Source organism: Schistocerca nitens, chromosome 9, assembly GCF_023898315.1.
Source record: "Schistocerca nitens isolate TAMUIC-IGC-003100 chromosome 9, iqSchNite1.1, whole genome shotgun sequence".
Lineage (NCBI taxonomy): Eukaryota > Metazoa > Arthropoda > Insecta > Orthoptera > Acrididae > Schistocerca > Schistocerca nitens.
The window spans coordinates 291,859,094-291,881,061 of NC_064622.1; the positions used below are offsets into that span (position 1 = coordinate 291,859,094).

The 21,968-nt window shown below is 42.2% G+C and overlaps 1 protein-coding gene across 1 annotated transcript in view; it reads right to left on the bottom strand.

Annotated features, from left to right (window-relative positions):
- The window catches only part of LOC126203385 (rabphilin-3A), a 1,010,032-nt gene that overhangs the window by 530,432 nt on the left and 457,632 nt on the right, over positions 1-21,968 (bottom strand). The gene's annotated exons all lie outside the window — the stretch shown is intronic.

Here is a 21,968-nt window from a genome sequence, read left to right on the forward strand (position 1 = left end):
GCTGAAAGCAAGGGGAAACTACAGCCGTAATTTTTCCAGAGGACATGCAGCTTTACTGTATTAGCAAGCAGTAAAGGAAACAAAAGAAAAATTCGGAGTAGGTATTAAAATTCATGGAGAAGAAGTAAAAACTTTGAGGTTCGCCGATGACATTGTAATTCTGTCAGAGACAGCAAAGGACTTGGAAGAGCAGTTGAATCGAATGGACAGTGTCTTGAAAGGAGGATATAAGATGAACATCAACAAAAGCTAAACGAGGATAATGGAATGTAGTCAAATTAAATCGGGTGATGCTGAGGGGATTAGATTAGGAAATGAGACACTTAAAGTAGTAAAGGAGTTTTGCTATTTAGGGAGTAAAATAACTGATGATGGTCGAAGTAGAGAGGATATAAAATGTAGACTGGCAATGGCAAGGAAATCATTTCTGAAGAAGAGAAATTTGTTAACATCGAGTGTCAGGAAGTCGTTTCTGAAAGTATTTGTATGGAGTGTAGCCATGTATGGAAGTGAAACATGGACGATAACCAGTTTGGACAAGAAGAGAATAGAAGCTTTCGAAATGTGGTGCTACAGAAGAATGCTGAAGATAAGGTGGGTAGATCACGTAACTAATGAGGAGGTATTGAATAGGATTGGGGAGAAGAGAAGTTTGTGGCACAACTTGACTAGAAGAAGGGATCGGTTGGTAGGACATGTTTTGAGGCATCAAGGGATCACAAATTTAGCATTGGAGGGCAGCGTGGAGGGTAAAAATCGTAGAGGGAGACCAAGAGATCAATACACTAAGCAGATTCAGAAGGATGTAGGTTGCAGTAGGTACTGGGAGATAAAGAAGCTTGCACAGGATAGAGTAGCATGGAGAGCTGCATCAAACCATTCTCAGGACTGAAGATCACAACAACAACAACAACATACTTATTTCGCAACATAGTCACCTTCGCGACGAACGTACTTCTCCCAGTGAGAGGCTGGTTTGCTGATACCGTCGCTGTAGAATGTCTGACGCCACAACCTCACCTCTCCCCGCAACACTTCAGCGCCGTTGAAGGGAAGTCTTCGGAAGCGTTCTTTAAGTTTTGGAAACAGACGAAAATCGGATGGGCTCAGGTCGGGGCTGTGTGGAGGATGTTCGACAACAGCGAACGCATAGCGCTTTTGACTAGTGTGGCATTATCAGCTTTAAGGAGAAGGTATTCCGTCTGCCTGTGTCTCAGACACTGACCTAATTATGTTCCACACCGACCTGTTACACGCTAGAATACGGAGCCTTCCACTGGCAGACGGTTTGCAACTTGCGTCAGCGAAGTGGAAAAGTCGAACGAGTAATACGCGTGACATATAATACCTCAACCGATATTGAGAATAGAATAAAGTATTTGGAGACGTTACTTTTCAATACACCCTGATAGAATAAAATGGCGGCAACTCCCGCAGTACTACTAGTAACGAAGTGAAGCCGACGAGGAACTGTAACAAAATGGGGCTAGGAGGTCGTTTCTTGACAGTTCTGTAACCTCGGATGCAGAATAGAAGTGTATCTCCACCGACAAAAAAAGTCACGTCACAGCAGATGGTGACACAAACAGTTCCTGCTACTTTCAGCCAGAGGGGCAGTTCACTCGACTTGGTGATCGTGTAGTGGCGCCAGTTACCCGAACTCGAGCATGGCTAATGGCCTTGCGCATCGGCATGGCTGCAACTAGAATCTGAAAGTAATGACTCCAGCTTCTACAGATTTTCGCAATCTTCTGAATTAACTGATTACTCAACATGAAAACTGCTCCATCCCCACCACTCGACGGTTCTCTTCACAGGCGAGCCGTTGGGGTTTTAGTTGTGCGGTGAAAATTGATTTTCATTCATTAACTGACGGATTAATTAACTGATTTATAGGCCTATGACCACTATCACTGAACCCAGCATTACGTAATAAATACCAATCTGTGGTTTAAAATATGGTTTTAATTTGCTTCACTGCTCTTTCTTTGTGAGGAGACAGAGGTGGACCCTGCTGAGGGTTCTCCGAGTGTTTTATACGTCTGAGGAGAATTTCCGGGTTACACACATTCTCTTCTCCCCCTTCAACTGTCGTAATTCAAATCTCACCTTCTCTAACTCTACCTCAGGTATACAGTTCCACGCTACATTTTTTTGGTCTTTCAGGAACAATCAACGGTTCCATGGAAGAGCCTCACTGAGCACCCCATTCCTCTTCCCCCCACTGTAATCGGGCCCTGAAACTATAACTTATAATTTTCGGAAAACACTCCCTATTTAACAAATTTGCGGCAACATCCAGACTTGTCACGCATGGGTAATCTAATTTATGAAGCTTTGAAACTAGATACAATGAAAGAAAAACTACAGATGTAATAGAACGAAAATTCATATTTCGTTGTCATTCTTGCGCTTAAAATTAGGCCTATAGTTACGGCTGTAGGCGCGAGAAGTAAAATGCACTTTCCACACCGTAGGCTAATTTAACTACATCCATTCTATACTTATATCAGCAAAAAAATTTGAAAGTAACTTCTAATCTCTTATTTATTTAATTATTTATAGCGGAATTGCTAACGATCTCTCTGGTGCAGTGTTGACAACGGAGTCGAAATACTCTGCCATACCGGGAATACATGTAGAATTAAATGTAGACGTATCCTGATGCGTTTAATGGCGCGCCAAACGAAACGTAAGTCACTTCGCAAGTGAAATGCTTTGTCAGTATTACTCGATATGTTTTGTTTCCCTCTTCAGAGAATTTAAGTCAATTGCAGTGGCTCCAATGTTGCGTTAAACGGATCTGCTTAGAAGTACGCCTAAATTAATTTACTCTAAAGTCGTTAAAAAAGATTTACATTTGCATTTTGCGGGACATGGTGACTAGATTTATTGCAACAGTTCCCAAAATCACGGTTCTGCTGCTAGGTTGTTGATATAATTACTAAGAGTAAGTTTACTTCGGATAACACTTGCAATATGGTGAAGCGTTTTGATAGAAATGATGAATTTGGGGTCAACTGAAACGATGTGATTTCAGTTTTGTTGACTTTGACGCATTATGGAGAGATTGGCCGTAATTTCGTACCATTTCTTCATTTTACAGACCACTATACATATACATTTTTCTCAAACTAACAATAACTCGATAATGAAAGTATTTCTACAAATGACGCACTGCAAATGAATGTTGGCATACATCTCTCAGGATTAATCTGATACTGGCCTATTAGCTAATACAGTGCAGCTCCATGTTGCGGAACTAATTATGTAATGGTCGATTCTGAGGTCTCTGAGCAAATACGCGATGCAAAAATTAAATAATTACCAAACCATGCAAATGAGTACAGCAGTTATAATCATAAATACAAACAAGTTACGACAGTGCCAGATGCTGCTGACATATTTATTATTATTTTGCGAAACTACTGACTTTTAATTTAGGTTACGACAAAATTATATAATGGCTAATCATTTAAGGACATTTTACACACACCAACCTCAAGTATTTAGGTATGAAGGCATATATTTCTTGTAAGCCTCAACCAAAGGCTGAAATAATTACGAGTATTTCATATTTAAATTTCTTCCAAGATTGAATTTTTTGTTAAATATTATGGAGTTTACAAAATTGTTAAGGCTTTCGTGGCCACTTGTTGACAAACTGCCTATTGGCTTCTGTCTCGGGTTCGTAGGCCGACGTTCATCTAATGATTTTTCTGACGTTTCGCCAGCACGAGTGGCTGGCATTGGCAAAGCTTCACCCTCCATTGCCGGTGGTGAACTGGAGCCGAGCTCGCGGCCAGTCGGAATGACTGGACGATCAATTAACACCAGGATCAAAGAGCATAAGCGACATTGCAGGTTGGGGCAGGTGGAGAAATCGGCCGTGGCAGAGCACGCACTGAATGAGACCGGCCACGTAATAAAATTCGCCGACACGGAAGTTCTGGCTGTAGAGAAGCGCTTGTTCAGAGAAGCTGTAGAAATACAAAAACACGCGAACAGTTTGAACAAGAAAGAGGAAAGTCTTAAGGTAAACGGATCCTGGCTTCCCGTGCTGCAGCGAACGACCGTCGCAGGTAGCAAGAGGAGAACCGCTCGGAAATGACCACGGAGAAGCCCTCGGACGTAGGCGCGCCAGGTACATATAGTCTGCGGCCGCGAGCTCGGCTCCAGTTCACCACCGGCAATGGAGGGTGAAGCTTTGACAATGCCAGCCACTCGTGCTGGCGAAACGTCAGAAAAATCATTAGATGAACGTCGGCCTAAGAACCAGAGACAGAAGCCAATAGGCAGTTTGTCATTATGGAGTTTCTTTATAAATGTGCCATGTTTAGTTTTCATTACATATTAGTACTAAACATAGCAGATTCATTCTTTTTTGTTATAAAAATGCCGTCACATAGAAATAGGCATTCTAACTCTGAAGCAATTAGACATGATGTACCGCAGGGTTCTATGCCAATTTCTTTTTCGAATTTTCAGAAAATACAGTCAGTATTTTTCGCAGGTGCCACAAATAAAAGAATAAAAATATTATTTTTTCCAGCCATCACATAGTGTCTTAGGATTAGAGATCTTGATAAAGGTTCTTATTGTTCATCACACCGATTTCGATTGTCACAATCAAGTGTGACCGACACTTTTATTTCTTTTCACGCCCTGTATTCACGGAATACGATTCATGTAATGTGAAAAGCTTTGAAATCTGGCTATAGATATGATGACGAAAATAAAATAGATACGTAAGGTAAATGTGATGGTTGGAAAGAGAAAGGATATCATGAACTCTCCTGAAATATATCACAAAGAAAGAAGGGAACTGAGACAAATACATTTTAACTTAAAACTGATTAAACGAACTTGTCATTAAAGAAAAATAGAAAGGTAAAGGGTGATGTACTGATCACTTATAGACTTATTCATTCTTAAGTCTGGCGCTGTTGGGAGCCAGCAAGCGCACCCCATCACAAGAAGCTAGGGGCACAACGCAAGTGTCAGGTGACTGTAGCAGCACTTGTCAAGGGTGGGTCCTAGACGACATTCACTTTGAGTATAGGTTACACTGATAAGGACTCATGGTGTTAGGCTATACACTTGGGATAGTTATATTGACCGGGTTACCGGGTTCGATTCCCGGCGGGGTCAGGGATTTTCTCTGCCTCGTGATGGCTGGGTGTTGTGTGCTGTCCTTAGGTTAGTTAGGTTTAAGTAGTTCTAAGTTCTAGGGGACTGATGACCACAGCAGTTGAGTCCCATAGTGCTCAGAGCCATTTGAACCATTTTTATATTGACGGTAACGCCCCCCTCCACCCCCACCTCCCACCAGGGAATCACCGGCAAGTGTTGAAGGTCACCCAGAGAACCCCTGCCCCATCCACACACCTGGGACTGAGGCAACTCGACTAGTTATATTCAGAGTCGTGAGGAAGTCAATACCAGTCACGTGTTATTGTGTGACAAAAGTGGCGGGTAATCCCCTGTATCACTCCTCGAGTGGAGCACATTATAATGGAGTGAAACTGCTCTCCACTTCCAGAGTCCAATAAGGTAACTAGTTCAATCGTGTACGTCTCTCCATTCATGTTCTGTGCACCACAGTGAGAGGAACATCACATTTGTTTAGCATCGGAGTGTTAGTGTATGTTATGAATAATAATAAATTAAATTTATTACAGTTATGTAAGTACCATCATTCAATGTTTAGGAACAGTACCAGTGTGTGAGTATTTCCTGATAACAAATTAAATTTAATATTATTAGTTCAAATGGCTCTGAGCACTATGCGACTTAACTTCTGAGGTCATCAGTAGCCTAGAACTTAGAGCTAATTAAACCTAACTAAGCTAAGGACATCACACACATCCATTCCCGACGCAGGATTCGAACCTGCGACCGTAGCGGTCGCTCGGTTCCAGACAGTAGCACCTAGAACCGCACGGCCACTCCTGCCGGCTTTAATATTATTACAATTACGCGAATGACGTCGTTCATGGTGCCATCAGAACCAACCACTACATCCCAGGCGGACATATAAGTGCCCTCATTTTCCATTTTTTCCACATTTTTACTAGTTTTCGCATTTTCCATATTTCCACATTTTCACATTTTTTGTCTATTTTTCCACCTTATTACCATTTTCCACATCTTTTATGTGTCCCACAACTTAACCATTTTTTTCATATTATTCTACATTTATGCATATTTTCCATAGTCTACCTGTAAATGTACAAGCATATATGTGCTCTAATTGCAATTCATTATTTAACAACAAATATGCTGTTGCAGAGACGCTAAATGTTAAACAAGTGCTATAACACGATTTATAATCAAATGTAACAATAAACACGCTCTTGCAAGAACTTCAGAATGCACTTTCTGCCGGGATATTGGCCGCTTCTGCAGCAAGATCCAGACAGGTTCGTGGGGATAGGAGTCTGTTAGATATTGGGAGCTCCAATGTTAGGTGGGTAAATATTAAATGAATAACACTGTAATAGTTAAACAAGATAAATCCAGGCTACAGAATTCCCAAACTGCTAGAGCATGTGATGGCATAGAGGGAAAACACGCTGGTAAAAAAACGAACACTCATGCATGGTCATTCCACCTATGTTAGTATCGACAGCAGACAGTTCTGGAAATTCTGGCGGAAATATGTGGGCAGATCTGCAGATAAGCGCCAGGCACTCTCATTCCTCCTCCTACTCCCCCCCCCCCCCCCCCACCTTACTCTCTATCGCAATAAAAAACAAGCTCACCAACCATCCTGCTTTTAAGAGTACTGAAACCGCATGAAGAACTTCTGCTACTGTGAGAATATTCTGAGTTTCTTAATGACTGTCTGAAAGGTGATCTTGGGTGGGCTCCAGCTATTATTGTGATGGGTTGGGGGGTTGGGTTGTTTGGGGGAAGAAACCAAACTGTCAGGTCATCGGTCTCATCGGATTAGGGAAGGACGTTGAAGGAAGTCGGCCGTGCCCTTTTCAAAGGAACCATCCAGGAATTTTCCTGGAATGATTTATGGAAATCACGGAAAACCTAAATCAGGACCATCGGACGCGGGATTGAACCGTCGTCCTCCCGAATGCGGGTCCAGTGTGCTAACTACTGCGCCATCTCGCTCGGTCTTTTATTGTGATTACACGTCTTTATGATGAATTACCCCAAAATATAATGCCATATGAAAGCAGTGAATAAAAACAGGCATAGCAGGCTAATTTACTGATATGTTTATCACCAAAATTGCAATAACTCTAATAGCATAATCAGTGAACCGAAACGTCCCAGCAGATCATCAGTGTGTTTCTTCCAATTCAATTTCTCATTTATGCACACGCCCTGAAACTTAGAATATCCTGCCTTAGCACTATACTTCAAGTCTATATTTATCAATGGTGTTTGCCATTTACTGTGCACAACTGCTTTCTCAAAATTTAATGAGAGCCCATTTCCAGAAAATTACTTAATTATTTTCTGGAAGACATGTTCAACTTCCTCACCTAATTCTTGTTTGTTGCGTGTGATTACTATACTTGTATGATCAGCAACAAAAAATAACTTTGCTTCTTAATAAATAAAGAATAGCTAGTCATTAATATATATTAAGAATAATAAGGGACACAAGACTGAACTCTGTGGAACACTGTTTTTCATAACTCCCCAGTCAGAGGATTCTGCTGATTTTTGCAGACTATCTGTACTGTTAATTTCAAACTTCTGCATTCTTCCACTTAAATATGAATTAAACCATTTGCCATGTCCCACTCATACCACAATACTTAAGATTATCTACAAGAATTTCATGATTCACACAGTCAAAAGCCCTTGAGAGGTCACAAAATATACCAATGGGTGATGTTCAGTTATTCAGAGCATTTAATATTTGAGCAGTGAAAGCAAATATATAGCATTTTCTGCTGAAAAGCCTTTCTGAAAACCAAATAGACATTTTGTTAGAACTTCAGTTTTACAAGTATGTGAAGCTACTCTTGAATAGGTTACTGTTCAAGAATTTTTAATAAATCTTTCAGAATTGAGACTGGGTGGTAGTTGTTAGCATCAGAACTATCCGATTTTTATGCAGTAGTTTAACAATAGCATATTTTAGTCTATCCGAAAAAATGCCCTGTTTTAGTGAGATACTACATATGTGGCTGAGAATATTATATGCTACTTATCTGTTGGGAAGAAGCTTTTAGTACTGTGTTGGAAATACCGTGAATTCCATAAGAACTTCTACTTTTGAGTGAATTTATTACTTTCCTAATTTTTGTAGAACATGTGGATTTCATTTTAATTTCATCAAGTTGTGTAGATAGTTCGTCTTCCACATACAGTTTGCATTTTCTAATTAACAGGTGGATCCTACTTTCTCTACAGCACTTAAAAAATGGCTTCTGACTTAGTTAACAAAGTTTTCATTGAGTCTGATAGAAAAAAACATTCTTCATGTACTCGTGTTTGCCCTGTTTCCCATTTAACAATATTCCAAATCGTTTTAATTTTATTAACACAGCTGCAATTTCAGACATAATGCGCATACGATAAATGTCTCTGTAGAGAGGCACAGTGTTCACGCAACACTGCTGATAAGCTGAGATGAATATTAATTTCGTTGACTCTCACTCGACAACATTCTAAGGAGACCGCATAAATTGCAGAATAAATAATTACGTATACAGTGCTGCAGATGTCTGCAGGAGCTACAGTTGGCGCTGCTGCTGCTGCCGCTTGCCTCTGACGCCACCGCCACCGGTCTCCGATGCCGCCCCCGCACGCCTCCCACACTGAATCCAGCCAGACGAACCGCAACCGCCGCCCACCCGTGAACCACGCTAATCCCACAATAGTACGGCGTTGCGTGGTGGATCCCCAGGGAGGAAGTGCTGTCTCGCTTACTGAGCGCTCTCATCTGTCTGAAAAACACAATGTTTTCTACTTTGAGCATATTTGAGCCGTTAAGCTGGGGAGGTACTACTATGCGTGCAACACTCCAGTCATTTGCTCCAAGTAACCACGGGAGAGGTTGTTATGCGTCAGAGATTTCCCGCCATGTGTCACTTGAGGCAACCGCCAGATTCCTCAACGCGGTCTTGAAAGACACGTGTGCATCCTCCACGCAATAATCAGGCAATCTAAAAAGAATGTGGTTACGTAACTCTCTAAATACCAAAAACAATGGCAGCAATGACGTACTACTAACGGTAGCAGAGTTTTCCTGTACATCAAGAATTTATAAAGTTGACTGTACTAAGGAAAAAAAAAAAAAGAAACCTCCCGAGAAATCAGCGATGATAAAAATGCAATAAGTTGTATTAGGCTGCTGAGCACGCTACGTAGGAGTAAAAATCTTTTTTGCCTGCGGAACAGTGAAAATACAGGGTGATTCAAAAAGAATACCACAACTTTAGGAATTTAAAACTGCAACGACAAAAGGCAGAGCTAAGCACTATCTGTCGGCGAATTAAGGGAGCTATAAAGTTTCATTTAGTTGTACATTTGTTCGCTTGAGGCGCTGTTGACTAGGCGTCAGCGTCAGTTGATGCTAAGATGGCGACCGCTCAACAGAAAGATTTTTGTGTTATTGAGTACGGCAGAAGTGAATCGACGACAGTTGTTCAGCGTGCATTTCGAACGAAGTATGGTGTTAAACCTCCTGATAGGTGGTGTATTAAACGTTGGTATAAACAGTTTACAGAGAATGGGTGTTTGTGCAAAGGGAAAAGTTCTGGACGTCCGAGAACGAGTGATGAAAATGTAGCACGCATCCAGCAAGCATTTGTTCGCAGCCCAGGAAAATCGACTCGCAGAGCTAGCAGAGAGCTGCAAATTCCACAATCGACTGTATGGAGAGTCCTACGAAAAAGGTTAGTTATGAAACCTGAATGTCAACTACCCGAGGCGATGGATCGGCCGCCAGGCAGCCTGTGACAGAGCACTTCATCACTGGCCTCCAAGAAGCCCTGATCTTACCCCCTGCGATTTTTTCTTATGGGGGTATGTTAAGGATAAGGTGTTTCGGCAACCTCTCCCAGCCACCATTGATGATTTGAAACGAGAAATAACAGCAGCTATCCAAACTGTTACGCCTGATATGCTACAGAGTGTGTGGAACGAGTTGGAGTATCGGGTTGATATTGCTCGTGTGTCTGGAGGGGGCCATATTGAACATCTCTGAACTTGTTTTTGAGTGAAAAAAACCTTTTTAAATACTCTTTGTAATGATGTATAACAGAAGGTTATATTATGTCTCTTTCATTAAATACACATTTTTAAACTTGTGGTATTCTTTTGGAATCACCCTGTACTGTAACACACTCCATAGACACTAATAGCTACACTACATCAGTCACATACTTTTAGACTTCTCTTTGATAGGTTCGATGCTTACACGAGTATTATGGAGATGATTTGTTATCTGAGGAGAAAAAGGCCGGCCGCGGTGGTCTAGCGGTTCTGGGCGCTCAGTCCGGAACCGCGCGACCGCTACGGTCGCAGGTTCGAATCCTGCCTCGGGCATGGATGTGTGTGATGTCCTTAGGTTAGTTAGGTTTAAGTAGTTCTAAGTTCTAGGGGACTTATGACCACAGATGTTGAGTCCCATAGTGCTCAGAGCCATTTGAACCATTTGAGGAGAAAAGGTGTCGTTCTTCTTATGAAAATTTATAGAGCTGACATTCGTAGCTCATTATGTACGTTCCGCATAAGGTAAGCGGGACTACGGCTCTTGCAGATCGTGCTGACAGTTGATTTCTTCCGTCATTTTACAGGAGAGTGGCGCAAGATGCCCTCCACCATGCACCATGTAGTAGCTTGGGGAGTGTGTCTGTATCCTAAAAATTCAATGAGAGACATCATTACTATTTGACTAACTGTAGCAGGATACAAGACGACAATATTTCTAGTCGGTGTGATGAATGGCAACTAGCTCTATATACAGAAAAATATAAATTACTGCAGATGAGGTAAAAAGTATACCTATGATGTCCGAATATATAAGTGTTGTCCAGAAAGTAAGTACCGATCGGTCGCGAAATGGACACCACAGTGAAAACCCGATGAAGCTTTGCACAGATGTGTTGGGTAGTGTCTCTAGTATAACCGTCGATCGCATCAAGACGCTCTTTTCAGTTGTGAGCGCACTGTGAGCGAGTTAAGGTGCCTAGAACAGCGATGTCTCCCGCCAAGTAGGAGAGTTCGCTGAGAGGCTTCGCCTTAATGAATGCAGCCCACCTAAAACAACTGCCACGCACTTCCTTCTTCATGGCAATTCTCAGCCGCACTCTGCAGGGGCAGTGAAGACGCTCCTGCAGCCTTTTCGATAGGAAGTGTTCGCTGACCCACAACACAGCCCTAATTGGCTCGTCCTGACTATCATCTCTGCTCACATGAAATGCTGGATACGAAGACAACACTTGGTCGCAGGCTACGCGCTATAGACCAGCTTAGAGAATTATCGGAAAGCACAGGCGGCTGCCTTCTATGACGATGGTGTTGGAAATTTGGTATAACGCTCCGACAAAAGTCGGAGGGGCGACTATGTAGAGAAGTATCTGGAAGGTGTAGCTAACTCTTGCAAATAAAATGTTTCTGATTTTCACAGTGGTTTCCTTTTAGCGACCGATTGGAACTTACTTTCTGGAGAACCCTCGTAGTATTAGTAGCGTGCTGCTCGACACACTCACATCGATTAAATATCTACGAGTAACGTCACATAGTAGTACGAAATGGAGTGAGCATGTGAGCACTGTAGTAGGGAAGGTGAATGGTATACTTTGGTATACTGGGAGAATTTTACGGAAGAGTGGTTTATATGTAAGGGAGACTGCATATAGGATACTAGTGCGGCCCATTACTGAGTACTGCTGGAATGTTTTGAGATCCGCACCATGTCGAATTAAAGGAAGACAATGAAGCAGTTCAGAGGCAGGCTACCAGATTTGTTATTGGTAAGTTGGAACAACATAAGAGTATTACGGAGATGCTTCGGGTACTCAAAGGGGTATCACTGCAGGAAAGAAAACATTCCTTTCGAGGAGCACCACTGAGAAAATTTAGAAAACCTACATTTGAGGCTGACTGCAGAACGATTCTTATGTCGCCAACGTACGGAGGCATATAGAGTGTCGTTTCCCCTCGCTCTGTTTGAGAGTGGAACAGAAAAGGAAATGACTATTACTAGTACGGGTTACCTTCCGCTACAGCATACGGTGGCTTGTGGAGTATGTATGTAGATGTAGAAGATGGCTGTAGAGATAGCGGGCGTCTGTCTGTTTCATGATTCAGTCTGACAGTTCTTCCGACACAGGCACGTGTAAACCCTGGTCTCGCTCTCCATATCCATAGTAACAAAATTCTTGATATCTTTTCGCGAATAGCACAAGGTGTCCTCCACCAGGGACCATACGTTTGCATGCGGAGTATTGGCCTTCTAAAACGTAGATAACCAATTTAAATGCAAAGAGCAACCTGAAGTATGAATCAAAATTAAACAACACAAGAGTCTGCGACATGTTTGCACGAGTATTCGTCTGATATTAGTGCGGAGATACACATATGTAAACAGTGGACTGGCTTCCATCTATACAGCAAAATAGGCGTCTATCGAAAAATGACGACAAACTTCTCGAAATGGTTAAAACCCCCACTTATTAGCTCAACCCGGTAAGTGTCTCAGATTTTCTGTAATATACCGTATCATTCTTTATGTAACACACCATAACAATCCAAATTACTTTCTGAAACATGTTATGCAAGTGATAAATAATAAATATAGATTAGATTCAACGTGATGGGTCATCGATGGTATTTGAAGACTGCATACTGACTTCAGCACTACATACTGTTCCAGGCAGTTGACCCATTTTAACGACTGCCAGGTCTATAGTGTAACAGAAATGTGTGTTTTCATGTTTAAATAATGCACTGCAAAAACACTCACCAAGAAAAAATTTTCGCTGCGCTGCTGAGAAGCGTACATAGCATCGGAAATGGTAGGGAAATGCACTTTATTTAAGAAAACAAATGCACATATAGTAGTCTCCGCACACCTCTCCAGGTTATATGCCGAGAACCAACTGCCAGCAGCGCCGGCTAGGGCGCCTGTGGGTAGCAGAATATCTCTGTCGCACTTGTTCGCCCATGCACTGTAGATAAAGTGCTCAACGGGAGATAACCAGCGTTCACGAGGCGCAAACCATGGCGGCGAATACGGAGGCAGCCTCAATAAGCAGCAGCGCATCACAAAAACATCTAGGTTTACAACAGGATAAAGCCAACACTGTTATCTCCACATCAATCTATGTACACGCGTGTGGTTTAGCTTTGGCTTTAACGATCAGTATTATGTGGGTTGACATTTGGAAGAAATACAGTTTGTAGCTACTCTGGCTGGGATGAGACACTGTATCACAGTTGTACGATAAAAATAGCAACCAATACTTAGTATTGTTATGTCTCATGAAGGCGAGCGCTAAAACACAATCAGTTTTCAATGGCATTTTTTGTTCAGTCTCTTTTTTCCACCAAAATATCTCTCCCATATTCACTGTGTTTCTTCTTCTTGTCTTCTGTCCCATTTTTCCTATTTTCTTCGATTTGGTCATTTGCTGAAAATTTTATTTTATGATTTTTTCTCTGTATTTTTTCCTGTCATGTCTTCTGTGGAGATGTTCAGTTTTTGAGGTCTTCCATGGTTTCCTTTACCCAGCTAGTTTCCACAGTATTCGTTCTCACTGGGTCTAAAATCTTGGTCGTTAGTTTTCGCTCATCCTATGTTATATCTGTTGAACTTTTCCCTTCTTTTCCTGAAGTTTTTAATCGTTTCTGTCTCCTAGAGTTCTGTTGTCAGGCTTCTTATTCAGACAACTCTTTTTCTGAACCAGCTCATTCATCTTTCTCACTATTTTTCTCTCTTGATTTTCCATCTCCATTATCGTTCTTCCCTTGATTACAGTTGTTTTTGGGTCATATAAGGTCTCTGGAGTGTCTTAATTTGGCATTGATGGAAATACATCTCCTGTTGTACTGTCCGTGTAAATCTATATGCTTTTTGTAGATTCGTCATCCTCTCTCCATTGGATGTAGAGATTAGTCCTGTTTTGAGCATAATCGCAGCCAGGTATTTGGAACATTCTAGCTGCATTATCTTTCCATTCTTTGTTACCAGTGGATCGCTGTGTGTGGATTTTGTGTCCACGTACTGAGTTTTCTCATATGAGGTTTGTAGTTCTTTTTTGACTGATATTTAATGTAGTGTCCATAGAGCTTCTTTGGCTTCTTTTCAGTTATGATGACTATATCATCAGCAAATGCAAGACTTCTTATGTTGACGGTTCTATCCTTGTGTCTCTCCATCTTTACCCCATTGACCCCTTTGTCCCATGTCCTGATTATTTCCTCGAAAACATAATTAAATAAAATGGGTGACAAACCATTCCCCTGTCTCACTCGTGTCTTGATTTTGAATGGTTCTGAGGTCCCTTCATGAACTTCACTTCAGATGTTCTATTTGTTAATGTTCCCTAGATTAACTTCTGGTCCTATCTTCCACCTGCATTTCTTCCGCTGTCTTGAACAGGGTTTCTCTATCTATGGACTCGTAGGCCTTCTTGAAGTCAACGATGTTACTGTGGTGTTTCTGGACTCACTGTTAATATCATTCTCAGGCACCACATCTGTTCATTGCACGATCTTCCGATTCTGAACTCTCCTTGGTACTTGGTGGATCTGTCTGAGGTTTTAACCAGTTTAACAGAGCTTTCGATAGAACACACACACACACACACACACACACACACACACACACACAATTACAAATACGCATACAGGGCGATTCTGCTTCCCCTATTGCTGGATTTTATGCACCCTGCAGTGCATTCAGATACCTCTCCCAAGATTTTCCTATTCTCGCTGTTCACAGATTATCAGTCCTATTGAAGGAAATTTAATGTACTTAAATTTTGTACTGTTATACATTTTCGCTGGATGCCACAGTTTTTGAGTTATTCAAGAAAAAGTAGTTCGAAGATCACTTTTGTAAGTTTGTCTTGAAAAATTCGGAAACTACGTCGTCTAGCGAAAACCTATCACAGTGTAGCTCCTTTTCAACAAAAGGTTGAAAAAATTCAGATTTCAGCAGGGTATACAGTAAGTCTGAGGACTGTTAAATGGTTCAAATGGCTCTGAGCACTTTGGGACTCAACTGCTGAGGTCATTAGTCCCCTAGAACTTAGAACTAGTTAAACCTAACTAACCTAAGGACATCACAAACATCCATGCCCGAAGCAGGATTCGAACCTGCGACCGTAGCCGTCTTGCGGTTCCAGACTGCAGCGCCTTTAACCGCACGGCCACTTCGGCCGGCTGAGGACTGTTAGACAGAAAACAAAGTGCGCAAATTTTTCAAGTGATAGGCCATGGAGAAGCCCGTGACAACAGTATTATCCAAATAATTAATGCGGGCGCCAGTCGCACCAACAGAATGGCGCAAATATTCATAGAGACCGAAAGGAGTATACAAAACCAAAACTCTTCGTGCACTGGAAACAGCAGATATGCTCCAGACAAATCAGGTTTAGAAAAGTACTGGGCACGCGATATTTCCATACGTATCCTTGATCAACTGTGCGTAGACAGTGCTACCGAAGTCGTCACAAAGACGAAGAGTCCATGACGACTTCTGAACTAAACCAACGGAGAGGACCATTCACTAGCCATAGCAGGTTGCACCAGCCCTGAGACTCAAGTCTGTCCAGTTCTGCTTTCACTTGATCCTCCAGGCCAGCAGGAACAGGACGTGCAGACGAAAATGAGGCCGAGCCGTGGATTTCAAAGAAATATGAGCAAAAAAATTCTTAGCGCATAACTTACGAAAACAAGTCCGAAAATTCCTCACAAGGTGTTTCCAATTCATAATACGGTACCTGACCGGACACAAGGTGACCTGCATCGCTGACAGAAAATCCAGATTACTGAAATGTGTCCATCCCAAACAAGTTTTAGCTACGGCGTCAGAAACCATCAAAAATGTGATGGAACGACACGTTGACTTGTAAGAGGCAGATTTCGTTAATGCTCCCAACAACGCAATGTTCTGTTTGTTATAACTGACAAGTTTCCGCGTGACCGGTGTCAACGGCGGTGAGCCTAAAAACCGCAAAGGTTTGAGAATTCAGTAAGGTCACTGCAGCATCTGAGTTGACCTGTAGCCGGAGCACGTGGCGAAAAACACTTAACTCGATAAGCAACTCGGGAGAAGTCACAAGCATTGGAGTCATACAGTTTGCGTCCATGTCCATATCCTGAGCAACTTTCGGTGAACGACATACAGAGGCGATGTGGCATTTCTTCTGGCAAGCATTACAAGTAGCCCAGTCCTTAGGGCACACTGAACCCTCATGCTGGAAAAAACAGAAAGGACAAGACGGAAACAGAGAACACTGACCCTGGCGTTGCTGCCAGCTTAGTGTATTTGTCGCTGGGTCCGCACGTTTACCACCACCGCCGTCGGTTCCACGTGCAAGCTGTCTGTCGTCCTAGTGGGCGCATCTTTTGACCTATCTGTCACATCGCCGCACGCTTCAATTTGGTCACCCGTTGCCCGTGAAACTTCAAAATATTATGCTATTTGCAAGTCTTCCGCCAACGGGGAGACTAAAGTCTTCTGGTGCATTTCCTTTCCGGAGCTAAATAGATAATTGCGTTGCGCACCATAGAGTCTGCATAATAGTCTTTATGAGCCTCAGTAACCAACTGACTCTTACGGCTAAGGCCGTGAAGCTCGGCTGCCCAGGTCCTATGTGACTGGTTTGGTTTCCTGCGGCATCGATAGAATTCAACTCGTGCCGCTATGAGATGCATTCATTTGTGGTGGTAGTTGGGCGGTAAACTGCACATGTGATCAGAAGTAAGAGCTACCGATTCTTGCATAGGGTCAAGCTGAGACAGTAATTGATACACATTAGATGGAATCCACGAGACCCAAAAAATGCTGTCTTAGTCGTTTTTCGTAAGCTTCTCAATTCTCAGCTGAATCATCGTACAGAGGAAAGCTAGGTGGACAGACCGGAGGAACTGTACCCTCTCTGGAAGCTGACGAAGTGGACACTGCCTAAGTAAGCTTTCCATTCAGTACCGGTAGCACAGTGGGCATAACGACTAACCCGGATGATACTGAACTTAAAGACTGCACACGCAGAAACAGTTCCAAACTCGTCGCCAGTTATGTAGTAACCAAGTAATACCTGAAACAGATTCAAGTATCACAAATATGGCTTTATTCGTAAATTTCTAAATAAATAACGGAAATAAGACTCTCGTGACTCCACGCAAAAGTAGACAAAAGGATCACACACAATGTGCAACATAAGCGATACGTGGGACAACTGATGTGAGCGGTACAAACTAAAAGAACACAGTGAGGCTTAATCAGCGCCTCTCCGTGCGTATATACAGGGTGTTTCAAAAATGCCCGGTATATTTGAAACGGCAAAAAAAAAAAAAAAAAAAAAAAAAAAAAAAAAAAAAAAAAAAAAAAAAAAAAAAACTAAACGAGCAGCGATAGAAATACACCGTTTGTTGCAATATGCTTGGGACAACAGTACATTTTCAGGCAGACAAACTTTCGAAATTACAGTAGTTACAATTTTCAACAACAGATGGCGCTGCAAGTGATGTGAAAGATATAGAAGACAACGCAGTCTGTGGGTGCGCCATTCTGTACGTCGTCTTTCTGCTGTAAGCGTGTGCTGTTCACAACGTGCAAGTGTGCTGTAGACAACATGGTTTATTCCTTAGAACAGAGGATTTTTCTGGTGTTGGAATTCCACCGCCTAGAACACAGTGTTGTTGCAACAAGACGAAGTTTTCAACGGAGGTTTAATGTAACCAAAGGACCGAAAAGCGATACAATAAAGGATCTGTTTGAAAAACTTCAACGGACTGGGAACGTGACGGATGAACGTGCTGGCAAGGTAGGGCGACCGCGTACGGCAACCACAGAGGGCAACGCGCAGCTAGTGCAGCAGGTGATCCAACAGCGGCCTCGGGTTTCCGTTCGCCGTGTTGCAGCTGCGGTCCAAATGACGCCAACGTCCACGTATCGTCTCATGCGCCAGAGTTTACACCTTTATCCATACAAAATTCAAACGCGGCAACCCCTCAGCGCCGCTACCATTGCTGCACGAGAGACATTCGCTAACGATATAGTGCACAGGATTGATGACGGCGATATGCATGTGGGCAGCATTTGGTTTACTGACGAAGCTTATTTTTACCTGGACGGCTTCGTCAATAAACAGAACTGGCGCATATGGGGAACCGAAAAGCCCCATGTTGCAGTCCCTTCGTCCCTGCATCCTCAAAAAGTACTGGTCTGGGCCGCCATTTCTTCCAAAGGAATCATTGGCCCATTTTTCAGATCCGAAACGATTACTGCATCACGCTATCTGGACATTCTTCGTGAATTTGTGGCGGTACAAACTGCCTTAGACGACACTGCGAACACCTCGTGGTTTATGCAAGATGGTGCCCGGCCACATCGCACGGCCGACGTCTTTAATTTCGTGAATGAATATTTCGATGATCGTGTGATTGCTTTGGGCTATCCGAAACATACAGGAGGCGACGTGGATTGGCCTCCCTATTCGCCAGACATGAACCCCTGTGACTTCTTTCTGTGGGGACACTTGAAAGACCAGGTGTACCGCCAGAATCCAGAAACAATTGAACAGCTGAAGCAGTACATCTCATCTGCATGTGAAGCCATTCCGCCAGACACGTTGTCAAAGTTTTCGGGTAATTTCATTCAGAGACTACGCCATATTATTGCTACGCATGGTGGATATGTGGAAAATATCGTGCTATAGAGTTTCCCAGACCGCAGCGCCATCTGTTGTTGACAATTGTAACTACTGTAATTTCGAAAGTTTGTCTGCCTGAAAATGTACTGTTGTCCCAAGCATATTGCAACAAACGGTGTATTTCTATCGCTGCTCGTTTAGTTTTTATTGCCGTTTCAAATATACCGGTCATTTTTGAAACACCCTGTAGGTGCGAGTCGCCGGCAGACAGCGGGGAGACCGAGCCGCGTGCACGCTCCTACAGGCGGCCTCGGGTAGCTGGCCCGCGCTGATACAGTTGACTGTTGATTTAAGTACACACGTACGGCATCACTACACTCGGCGCACTCACACTCACATGCACTGATACCAGGATACAGCATGTGGAAAAAATGGAAAAATACGCAAAATGGGAATAAGGTGGAAAAATACATAAAAATTGAAAAATGGTGGAAAATATGGAAAAATACTAAAAATCTTTAAAAATGGAAAACTAGAGTACTTACGTGCCTGCCTAGGGCTTAGTTGTTGAATCTGCTGACAACTAGAATGCTCGCTTGCGTAACGAAGTGCAACTAGCGACTGGAAGAAAGCGCAGGTCATTCCCGATTTTAGGAAGAGCCGTAGGACAGATGCACACAATTATAGATCTATTTCGTTGAAGTCAATCTGTTGTAGAATTATGGTATATGATTTATGTTCAAGATTCATAACGTTCTTGGTAAAGGAAAATGTCCTCTATAAAAATCAACATGGATTCCGCACGTTGAGGTCTTGCGAAACTCAGCTCGCTCTGTTCCTCCATGTGATTCACTGTGCCGTAGACAATGGCGCTCAGGTTGATGCGTGTTCCTTGGCTTACGGAAGGCATTTTGCATCGTCCCACACTGCCGTTTAGTGAAAAAATATACGAACTTATCGAGTATAGTAGCAGATTTGCGACTGGATTCAAGACTTCCTTGCAGACAGAACTCAAAACGTCGCTCTTAGCGCAACAAAATCGATAGATTTACAGGTAATTTCAGGAGTACCCCAAGGACGTGTGATGGGACCATTACTTTTTACAATATGTGTAAATGAACTGGGAGAAAGCGTCGGATGATCCATGAGGCTGTTCGCAGATGACGCGATTGTCTGTAACAAAGTAGCAACGCCAGAAGATAGTAAGGATTTGCACAATGACTTCCAGAGAACTGATGAATGGTGTAGTCTCTGGCAGTTGACCCTAAACGTAATAAACGTAACATATTGCGCATAAGTAGGAAAATAAATCCACTACTGTATAGCAACACTATTGATGACAAACCGCTGGAAACAGTATCTGCTGTAAGATATCTAGGGGTAACTACCCGGAGCGACCTTAAGTGGAATGACCATATAAAACAAATATTGGGAGAAGCAGATGCCAGACTCACATTCATAGGAAGAATCTTAAGGAAATGTAACTCATCCACGAAGGGAGTGGCTTGTTCGACGCATCCTTGAGTATTGTTCATCTTTCTGGGACTCCTACCTGATAGAGCTTATATAGAGATAGAGAAGGTCAAAAGAATAGCGGCACGCTTCGTCACGGGATCGTTTAGTCGGCACAAGAGCGTTACGGAGAGGCGTTTTGCATCACAGAGAGATTTGATACTGAAATTTCGACAGAGCACTTTCCAGAAAGAGTCAGACAACATATTGCTTGCCCCTACATTAGGGTGTCCCAAGATATAATTGCGATTTCTTTTTTCGTGAAACCGAAAACATATACCTTCTATTTTTTCTATTTGACCTTAATAACTCACATACTAAATATTATTACAATTAAATTATTATAACACGTGCCGACTTGACGCTAAGCATGAGACTTGAAAACTTTTACTATGTGGGAATGGAGGTATTCTGGAACTTAATGATTGTTTGGTAAATAAAACACCAAATTGCCCAAATCGTGCTTATTCACTATTTAACATGTAAAAACATTAGTCTCTAAATTTTCGTTTAAAGTTTGTTTTCTGCAGTCAGGATAATCTTTCGGTGTTCTTGTACGCAACGTAACAAAAATTGTTTTTGTTCCTCCTCAACCGAGATTAAACCATGAAAGTCTGGCATCAACTTGACCGCTCTTTCAGCTGTATCATTCACTGCTCTCAGTGCTGAAACCCTCATTCTGGCCTCTTGAAAGGAAGGATTGTTTGACCACATGGCAGGGCATTCGTGGAGAAAACTGTCATCAATTTTAATACGATGGAACAATGACTTGCTTCTGACTGAAATGAGGTCGTAGATGTTTTTCTCTGTAATTAAGAGAGAGCAAACCAGTTAACAAAATTGAGATGTAAACAGAAAACTAAAGAAACAACTTCTCTATTCATTTATTTAACTCACCATACAATGGACCGCAAAATTCTTCCTTCGAAGGGATGTGACGGTTAGCATGAGCTGATAAATTATCTTTGGTTAAATTTTCAACCATTTTTACTTTTGTTTCTAGTTCCACATCAACGTCAAACTGTGACAAGACATGAACTTTAGCATTCAAATACCATGAATGCTGGCTTATCTTCTGTAGAGCTGCTTTTGACAGGTCTTTATTGAGTTCAAAAAGCACAAATCTTGGTAGGGAACCTTTATTGCCAAAATACACTGGAGCCATGGCTTGACGTAGGATGTCACGATGAACAGGCAAACGTCAAACAGCGCTACCTTCTCCTTGCTCGAAATTTTAAACTGAGCACAAAGTAATGATATGTTTACGGAATATATAGCTCTCGCCATCCATCGAGCTTGGTGTATGGCACCTGGAGAACGTATCTTGAATTTTCTGTGTGTATCTCCACCTACAAATATAACAGAAAGGTCTATCAACTCTCGGTAATCATCTCTGATTATTTCTTTTGTCAGTTCAGTGCGGTAAAACTCAAGCAGATTGTCAATTTTTGAAACAGTGAGGTGAATTGCGACCTTTTTTTGTAGCACTGCATGTTATCTGGATCTACACTTTTCCAGTTATCTCGGAACTTTTTGAAGAGTAGAATATATGGACTTGTCGTAACTAAACTGATTTTTACCTGGAACTCGTTTTCTAACACTAGTTCATACACGTGGTGGCGGCTGTTAAGTTTTTGCTCAAGTAGCACA